Source organism: Schistocerca serialis, chromosome 7 (assembly GCF_023864345.2).
Source record: "Schistocerca serialis cubense isolate TAMUIC-IGC-003099 chromosome 7, iqSchSeri2.2, whole genome shotgun sequence".
Lineage (NCBI taxonomy): Eukaryota > Metazoa > Arthropoda > Insecta > Orthoptera > Acrididae > Schistocerca > Schistocerca serialis.
Genome location: NC_064644.1, coordinates 264,824,743 through 264,834,843, shown reverse-complemented (window position 1 = coordinate 264,834,843; position 10,101 = coordinate 264,824,743). Strand labels below are relative to the sequence as shown.

The following is a 10,101-nucleotide window of genomic DNA, read 5'->3' as shown; positions in this document are numbered from 1 at the left end:
CTTCTCCTGCCCTGTATTAGTGCTGTCACATTAAATAGTGCATGGGTTTCTGTGTTTTCCTTCTGTAACTTCCACATTCAAACATATGTCTATTTTTTTACCACCTCATTTTGAAAAATAATAAATGTGCTCTCTTCCTTGCTAAGTGTCCACATCTCGGCCCCATATGTTAAGACCAATCATAATCATAGTGTGTAAATTTGGAGTTTTAATATTCTTCTTAGCAGTGACTAGTTCACTCATTACAAACTTGCATCTCTCTGTTATTATGCCAATTAACATGCTTCCCTAGATATATGAAGGACCAAGTCGTCTTAAATGGCAAGCTTCACATCACCAATGTACCCTCCACTTTTTTTATCTTCCATTATTGCTATCATAGTCAGTTCTTTTCTGTTTGTTGCTCTTTAAACCCACTTCTTGACTAGCTGTCCTTTTTAGTTTGTCTTACCCTTATGCTACAAGAACAAGAATATTGGCAGAGACTGAGAATTTCACCTCATAACCCATTGCTCACATGTACCAACTGAAGCTGCTATTTTTCAAGCCTTTTCCCAACACGAGACTAATCAGGTTGGAGGAGATGCAATTTCCTTATTTCACAGCTCTCTCCATAGTGAAACATCAAATAAAGTCCTGGTTATTTAGTTGTCTTCCACAAGCTTTCTCATTTTACACTGTTACATGCTTTCTTGAAATCTATAAATAGACTGTATACCTTCTTACCAAATTCCCAAATATTATGTCATTTGTTGGAGTATTAATATATGAAACTTCCTGGCAGATTAAAACTGTGTGCCGGGCCGAGACTTGAATTCGGGACCTTTGCCTTTCGCGGGCAAGTTCTCTACCAACTGAGCTACCCAAGCACGACTCACGCCCTGTCCTCACAGCTTTACTTCTGCCAGTACCTCGTCTACTACCTTCCAAACTTAACAGAAGCTCTTCTGCGAACCTTGCAGAACTAGCACTCCTGAAAGAAAGGATATTGTGGAGACATGGCTTAGCCACAGCCTGGGGGATGTTTCCAGAATGAGATTTTCACTCTGCAGCGGAGTGTGCGCTGATATGAAACTTCCTGGCAGATTAAAACTGTGTGCCAGGCCGAGACTCGAACTCGCGACCGTTGCCTTTTGCAGGCTGTGAGGACGGGGCGTGAGTCGTGCTTGGGTAGCTCAGTTGGTAGAGCACTTGCCCGCGAAAGGCAGAGGTCCCGAGTTCGAGTCTCGGCCCGAAACACAGTTTTAATCTGCCAGGAAGTTTCATATCAGTGCACACTCCGCTGCAGAGTAAAAATCTCATTCTATAAATATATGGTCTGTCACTAACATGACTTCAGAAAGGTGGTCTGGTGTTATTCAAAGTTTACCCCTGTATAAAGAAATGGTTTTTGTAGGAGAGAGTGCACCAATATCTTAGGGTGATGATCTCCATCCCACTTCCCCACCCCAACCCCCCTCTTTCCCTGTAATTCTCTCATATTTGGGTCTTTTCCCTTTCGTATATATTTGATATACTATTTCTTCTTCACATTCATCCAGCATTTTTTTCAGTCTTTCAAACCTGGAGAATCAAACCATACAGTGCTTTTCTGCACACACCAACTTGTTCTAGTACTACTGCAATGCTGTCAGTTCCTGATGTTTTATTGTTCTTCATTGGCCACAACATTGTCCACTTCTCTTACTATATGCTCTTACAATTTTGGTTCATGTCGTTTATAGGTCCCACATGTATGTCTACATACACACTCCGCAAGCCACCGTATGGTGCATGGTGAAGGGTATGTTTTACCACTACTAGTTATTTTCCTTTTAGTTCCACTCATAAATAGTGAGGGAAAAATGACACTCTATACGCCTCCGTAACAATCCTAATTACTCTTATGTTCGTAGACATTATGCAAAATATACGTTGACAGCAGTAAGACTGCTCCACAGTCAGCTTCAAATGGTTCTCTAATTTTCTCAATATCGTTCTTCGAAAAGAACATTGCCTTCCCTTCAGGGATCCCCATTCGAGTTCCAGAAGGGTCTCTGTAATACTTGTGTGCCAATTGAACCTAATGGTACAAAATCTGGCAGCCTACTCCTGAATTTCTTTGATGTCTTCCTTTAATCTGACCTCGTGTAGATCCCAAACATTCAAGCACTACTTAAGAATGGGTCGTACTAGTGTTCTATATGCAGTCTCAGGTGAACTACGCTTTCCAAAACTTCCTTAAAGTAGCACACTACTAATGCTGTATTCGAACATTGAGGAATTTTTTCCAACTCAACTGCATTAGCTTACATTTTTGTATATTTAGGGCTAGCTGCCATTTATCATACCAACTAGAAATTTTGTCCAAGTGATCTTGTATCCTCCTACAGTCACTCATTGACACCTTTCCATGCACTACAGCATTATCAGCAAACAGCCACAGATTGCTGTTCACTTTGTCCATCATGTATACAGAGAATGAAAGTGGTCCTATCACACTCCCCTGGGGCACTCCGATGAACACTCGCCATCAAGGATGACATACTGACTCCTATCACTTAAGAAGCCTTCGAGCCACTCACTTATCTGGGAAGCTATTCTGAATGCTCGTACCTTCATTAACAGCTTGCAGTGGGGCATGCTCTTTGGTAATCTAGGAATATGTAATATTCCTGTTGCACTTCATCCACAGTTCACAAGGTATCGTGTGAGAAAAGGGATAGTAGAGTTTTGCATGAGCAAAGCTTTCTAAAACTGATGGTTTTTACACAAGCTTTTCCTTCTAAAGGAAATTTATTATATTTAAACTGAGAATATGTTCAAGAAGTCTCCAGCAAACCAAAGTTAAGGACATTGGTCTGTAATTTTGCAGTTCAGTTCTTTTATCCTCCTTATATACAGGAGTCACCTGTGCTTTTCTCCAATCACTTGGTACTTTACGCTGGATGAGAGATTAATGATGAATGAAAGCTAAGTAAGGGGCCAATGCTGTAGAGTACTCTTTGTAAAGCAGAATTGGGATTTCATCTGGGCGTAGTGATTTGTTTGTTTTCAGCACTGTTTCTCTATGCCAGGGATGCCTATTACTACGTCTTCCATATGGGAGTCTGTGCGCTGATCAAATGATGATATGTTTGTAAGACCCCCGTGTGAATGATTTCTTGAACTTTAAATTTAAAACTTCAGCTTTCCTTTTCCTATCATCTATTGCCACTCCAGATTCATCTAGCTGCTCAAGACCCATTTTTCAGAAAATGTATTCAAAAGTATGCAATGAATATATGGATGTCCCATTCTATATTTGGTAGTTTAAAGTCATGTCCAACTAATATTGCATGACCTGGGTATTTCTACACTACTAAATATAGTCTTTCTTTGTGAATGATTTGAAAACTGTCAATGGTGGAATGAAATGGTTTGTAGAAACATCTAGTGATTAACTTGATTTCATCTAGACCTATTTTACACATACAGGTAACTTCACAGTTGCACTCAAAAAGTGACCTTATTAGAGACAGCACTTTCGTCAACTGAAACGAACATTCCCCCTGCAATGATTAGTAATATGTCTTTCTCATAGATGTTCCAGGACTCGTTAAATATTTTCCACCATCTTGTTTTCTAGGAAACATTCAGTAACCCTTCCACAATTTTGTATTTTCTTCTTGGATGGTCTCCAAGCCACTTTATAATAGTTTCCATCATTGTGATTTGTGGTCTATACTTTGTTTTGAACAACCTTTTACACCTGTAGAATAATATTATTTTTACTTCTGTCTCCCACAGCCTTTTTTCATTGCTTGTTGGTGAAATGCTTCTTTTCTCTTCATATTACCTGTCTGGTTTCCCTTGCTGCTTTGATGTATTTCACTGAAGCTATTTCCCTCCCTTGGCTTCCACCTTACATGCTACTTTAGTCAAGTTTACTACTGATTTTAGGTTTTCCTAACAGTTTTTCTTCCCTTCATATTTTCTTATACATTTTCTTCTAGTTCCTCCAGGATTTAAAATTGGATCTTTAACATTAACTGGTATTTACTTCCTCTCCTCTATTTCCCTGTATATTACATCTATGTTTCTTTTGCTGTGCTAGCTCTTGTAATCTTTTCTTTTGTTTGCTTTAGTTACAACCAAGTTGTGATCACTTCCAATGTCTGCTCCTTGATTCCAGTTTCAAGCCTTGACTGCACCAATAGAGGGTCAATCTAATTTGTATTCCTCTCTCGAAAACAATCTATGATACTAAATATGGGAATATTGTACTGGTTATCTCCAAAATTCTTTGCTGTAGCAAACATAATCAGTCTTACCTCACATACCCTTTGTGTAAGGTATATAAGTCTACTAACCGATCTGTTTGCAAGTTCTCCATTGACTTTCTCATTTGCATCTTCTGTTACCATCTTCATGTTGAATTGTGGCGTCCTGCCACATACTTGTTCCACCATTTCATAAAAATAATCCTGTTCTTCTGTAAGGACATTTACAATGAGGATGGATACTTTCTTCAACTGCCCTTTGATTTTAATGTAGCAGAGTTTTTCAATGACTACTTCAAATTTAAGTACAGCATGCACTGTTGTACTGTTGGTTGCCATAACCGTCCCTCATTGTTCTTTCTTTTTTCCAGTTCCTCTTTGGAAGATGGGGTAGTTCTTTCCCTTTTGTGCATCTCCTCTTCTATCTGACCTTTTGCAAGGTGACCACATAAAAACTGTATTCCCAAAATTTGTTTCAGACACCTCGTACATTCAACATTTGAACTTTCCCTCTCCCAAGCCATTAATTTTTGTATAATAATCCTTCTCCACTGGAATGTCTGTCAACATATGATTTCATTTTTGAGGTTTGTTTTGAATGTTTCACGATTTCTCTCTTCGACAGAGTGGATTGTGGTTCCAACATCTTAACACCAAACCCAGAGGACCAGAACACAAACTAGCTTCACTCCACCTTAATAAGTTTCCTCAACCTATGAACTTCTATTAGGATTTGCTTTGTCTTATAAACTGTGAGAAGACTTTGTAACTCTTTAGTAAATGGAATACTAAGAAATTTTAACAGCTTCTTAAAAAATAAATCCACCAGAGGAGCAACTAATCAGTTCCTTGACGAATGTTATGGGAAGCAAGTAACACATGATAGATCTTGGAAAAGCTTTTAGCTGTGTTAATATTAATAGCATATTAACAATGTAATAAAAAGATTGATTGCTACTTACCACAAAGATGACACATCAAGTTGCAGACAAGCACTATTAAAAGACACTTATACAAAGTTTTCGGCCCCAGCCTCCTTCCACAAAAGAGAATCACACACACTCATTCACACAAGCAAGCACACCCCAGGCACACATGACCGCCAACTCCAGTAGTTTGGGCCACAATGCCGACATTATTCTGGTCTGAGCTGCTGGAGTTGGTGAACAAGAGTGCGCGAGGTGTGCTTGCTTGTGTGAATGAAGGCTGTGGCCAAAAGCTTTGTGCAAATGTCTTTTCATTGTGCCTGTCTGCATCTTAACGTGTCACCTTTCCGGTAAGTTGCAATCTGTCTTTTCCTACATTGGTGATGTTCCTACCAGGAGTTAGCACATTGTAAATTAATTGTTGAATATTGGTGTAAGAGGTATTACGCATGATTTTATTATATCTACTTAATGGGAAACAGTTTGTAATGCTTAAAACTGAAACCACTGATGTTAAGTGCATTGTGCCTTAAGATTCCACACTAGAGAAACTTTTCCTTATTATACAAGGTATTTCAGGAGGAATACTAAATGTTTTAGGAGGTGGCACTATATACTAATTCAAACAGAAGATTCCACATAAAGTTTGTTCTACTTTTCTTGGTTACAGACCTAAGCTGATCACAGATGTAAGTTTTCATTTCGCCTTTTGTCACTCCAGTTGCTAAGGGTTTATTTATTGACTAAGATTATTATTTTGAAGTTGAAGTTGTGTTCAAATTTAAATTAATTGAATTTTTCAACTGATACTGTGATTTATGAATCAATTCTACTGTATCGTTTAATCATGTTGTATGGATTACAAAAGCTGAGATGGTATTTGTATACAGGTTCTCTAATGGAAATGCTGGTGCTGCTGTTTCTTCTTGTAGAGAATACTGTAAACAACTTACAAACTGCAGAGTACCAGATTCAAGGTGTACGTGTGTTTTCGCTAGAGTGTCTGAGATTAGTGGTGCATTGACCAGTCATATTCCATCTGAGCATGCAAATGAAATGCGTATAGATGAAATATAAGACATTCAGTTGGTGAAACATCTTCCTTTAACAATCACTTACAGAATTTCTACACGTATCAGTGTTCCGCCTACAAGACTGTGTTGGGCATTAAGTATGCATGCCCCTACCCTTATCACCTGGAATTTTGTCATTGACTAATTACAAATCATTCAGTAATCCTATTAATACTATTTGCTGATGAATCCACTTTCACTCGTGATGGTATCAATGACACTCGTATGTCATATCCCATTGTGGAGACACATTTTCAAGAATACTTCTCTTTACAGCTGTGGTGTGATAAACAGTCAACTGATCCTGTTGTGTTACTGCATCATCTTACAGGGTCCCATTACTGAGACATTCTTGAAAATGAGCGCCCAGCATTACTGGAAGAATCTATTTAAGCTACTGGGATGAGTTTTTCTTTCACAGTTGGATGCTCACACATCCCGGTAGACAGGTGACACATCATCTAAACCAAACATACCCCAGAAGATGGAACAGCAGAAATACCTGTAATACCACCTCCTAAAATATTTACCATTCCTCTTGGAACACCTGGTATATGTTAACAATAAAGCATACCTGCCAACTTCTCAAAAGGGCTATCAGTAAAACTCAAGTGCAACAAAAAATCTATTCATTTTCGACATACCTCGGCTTGAAGAAAGTAATAATATTACTGGGTTACAAAATACAATAATTCATGCTTTAATCAAAATACTTCAATGAAATCACTTCTACTTAAATCGTAGGCCGATGATTACATCAAACAATGGAAAATCCAGGATGGAATGTAACAATACCAGAGAAGGAAAGTTGCTACTCACCATATAGCGGAGATGCTGAGTCGCAATAGGCACAACAGAAAGATTCACACAATTATAGCTTTCGGCCATTAAGGCCTTTGTCAGCAGTACACACACACACACACACACACACACACACACACACACACACACACACACACACACACACACATGTAAACACAACTTGCACACACGTCTGCAGTCTCAAAGAGCTGAAACTACACTGCGGGCAGTGGCACCAGTGCATGATGGGAGTGACAACTGGATGGGGATAAGGAGGAGGCTGGGGCGGGGAGGGGGAGGGATAGTATGGTGGGAGTGGTGGACAATGAAATGTTGCAGTTTAGACGGAGGACAGGAGAGAAGGTGTGGAGGGGGGAGGGGATAAGTAGCAGAAAGGAGAGAAATAAAAAGAAATTAAAAGACTGGATGTGGCGGTGAAATGACAGCTGTGTAGTGCTGGAATGGGAAGAGGGAGGGGGCTGGATGGGTGAGAACAGTGACTAATGAAGGTTGAGGCCAGGAGGGTTGTGGCCTTTTTAGCTTCCTGCAAAAAGTCTTGAGAAAACGTTTTGTCGTAACAGGGACCAGAACTCCTCGTCTTAAAAACAGAAATGCATTTCAGAGATTCCTTGGACATGGATGATCTGAACTCTGTTCTATTTTTCTTCACAAGGCTGAAAACATGTTCACATTCTGCATTGCTGTGAGGAATGGTGAGAATAAAGAGCATTAGAAATTTGGTTATACTTAAGAAGTGCATTGGTTCCACAAATTCTTGATATTTGTGCCCAACTGGAATCACTTGCAGCATCTTGATTTGCAGCCAAAATGTCATCTGCCTGAAGAGTTGTGAAATGCCTCTGAAGCTCATTCACAACCTCATCTGTAGTTTCATTCTCTTCCTTATCTAACACGAAAGGAAACTTTTCCAAGAAAAAACAGATCGAAGAAAACTGTGCATCTTCAGTTTTGTATAACCTAGCAACTTGGGCATGTTTTATCACATCATCCTTGAGAGCAAACTTGATGATGTGGTCACAAGCAGTACAAAAGTAGTTTCTCACTGATGAAAAGAAAAGGGATTTATCTTTATCCTGGAGATCATTCACTATGTTTGTAGTCTGAAATATCTAACTCTTCATCACCTCTTTGATTTTGAATCAAGTTGTACTCAACTTCAAGCAGTGATGAGCTTTTGACAATTTTGGGCTTAACAAACTTGGTGAGTAACTGCTTTAGCAAACCCATTAGAAGTTCTAATGAAAAGTGAACTTGTGGAGAAGAAGTCTAAAGGGCAACTTGTCAAATAAAGGAACATTCACATGAAGGACAGTGCAGAACATAAACAATTTTTCCTCATGTGTTGAACCATAAGTCTTACTTTTTACGATGGGTTTGTCAAATCTGAAAGGAAATGCTATTCTTTTAGGAACATGTGTACTCTTTTTTGTTCAACTCTATGTATTCTGAAAGATGTCAAGCTTGTGGAATTGTTTTGGGTACATATTACTTCCTCCTTGAACAAAGAAAGAAGCATGTCCCACTGGTCCAGTAGTATATCCAAAAATCTGCCTAAAGATAACCACCTAGTACATACATTCTTCAGAATTTTCTTTGCCCCTTTATTGTGCAAGTTCTGAAGGCATTCTTTTCTTTTGACACTCTTCTCTAAAAAATAAAATATATCGACAAGGATCTCACCGACTGGGGCAATGGAAGTGTCTGATTCACCCGTCTGCTTTGACCTGTGACATAATAGGCGCAGAGTTTTTTGAGTTGGTTGTGTTTGTAGATGTCATGTTGTTGTGTTTGGTGTAGCCCTCTAGTTGTGTATGTGTACATGCCAAGTTTAACGTATCATATTGGTTTTCTTTGAGGTTTGGTTTTGATCATGCTAACGTGGCTCTGAGTTTACAGAACTGGTGCAGTGACACAGGTTGTGAAAGTGTTTTCAGTGAGTTACCAAGGTTCTTTTTGTTTCTGTGTTTTCTGGTTTTGTTAGATCTTATTAGTTTGGTGTTTGTTGTGCGGAAAGACGTTTTATTACTTTTTTGTTAGGTATGGATATGACAGTAAAGTTCACGAGCGTATCATACAATTAGAGGTGATATGGTGCCTGTCACGAAATTTCTGCAGATGTTTGGTCTTATTGCAGAATATGTAAGGTGTCACATTTTTGGCAACAACATGAGGCTGACAAGAGTTCCTGCAGCACAAACCTGGGACGCATATATGTGGCACCGTCGGCGCAATAATATCTGGTTTATGATTACATGTGGTACCTCGTTTGAGAAATCTAGGTTGGCCATGAGAGAGCTTTTCTTGCCCACCTATTACTTTTTGTTATAGGTCCTCTTAAGTTTTTGTGCGCACAAGACTAGTGACAGTGAGAGAACTCTTTTGGATTCATTTTCGTTTTGTCGAGAGGGTTGTTCGGAGTATGTCAAGTATAGGGGGAAGTTGGTTGGGTCGGGGGTGGTTGTTAAATTGATTGTATCACAGTTTGGTAAGAGAAAGTATTGGAGGGGCAGTTCTCAGGTTGGTCTGTGGGTGTGGGAACACCGATTGTGTTTTTAGGAGTTTGTAGGATCATAGTCAGGGGGAATTGGTGGATTTGATTGAAGAATATACTGAGGAGGGTATCATTATAGTTTCTGAAGCATTTTCATCTTCTAGGTGTTTGGGGACAAGGTGTTGTAATCATTTAGTAGTTAATCACTGTATTGATTTTAAGGATTATGAAACTGGGGCTTGTACTAACATGATAGAGGGTTTTGGGGGGACAATTAAATCAGTTACAGATAGGGGGTAGAGGTGCTCTTCCAACCTGCAATCTCATTTAGATGAGTAGTGCTGGTGGAAGAGCACCCTGAGAATTACTGTATTTTTCGCACGATTTTTGAGGGCTGTGGGAAGGATGTACAGGCGGGTGATGAGTTAAGGGGGTTGGGTGTTTGGGGAGGGGGGTTGTGGGTATTTGTTGTGAGATTACTGGGGCAGGTTATGGGTTGGAGGAGGGGGGGTTGTTTTGAGATTATGTTGGAGAGGACCCGTATGGTT

At 39.4% G+C, this 10,101-nt stretch overlaps 1 non-coding gene across 1 annotated transcript; it reads left to right on the top strand.

Moving 5' to 3' along the window:
• Window positions 1-1,164: 1,164 nt before the first annotated feature.
• Window positions 1,165-1,239, top strand: Trnas-cga (transfer RNA serine (anticodon CGA)). Its single transcript has one exon. It is a non-coding gene; the product is annotated as a tRNA-Ser (tRNA).
• Window positions 1,240-10,101: the final 8,862 nt, after the last annotated feature.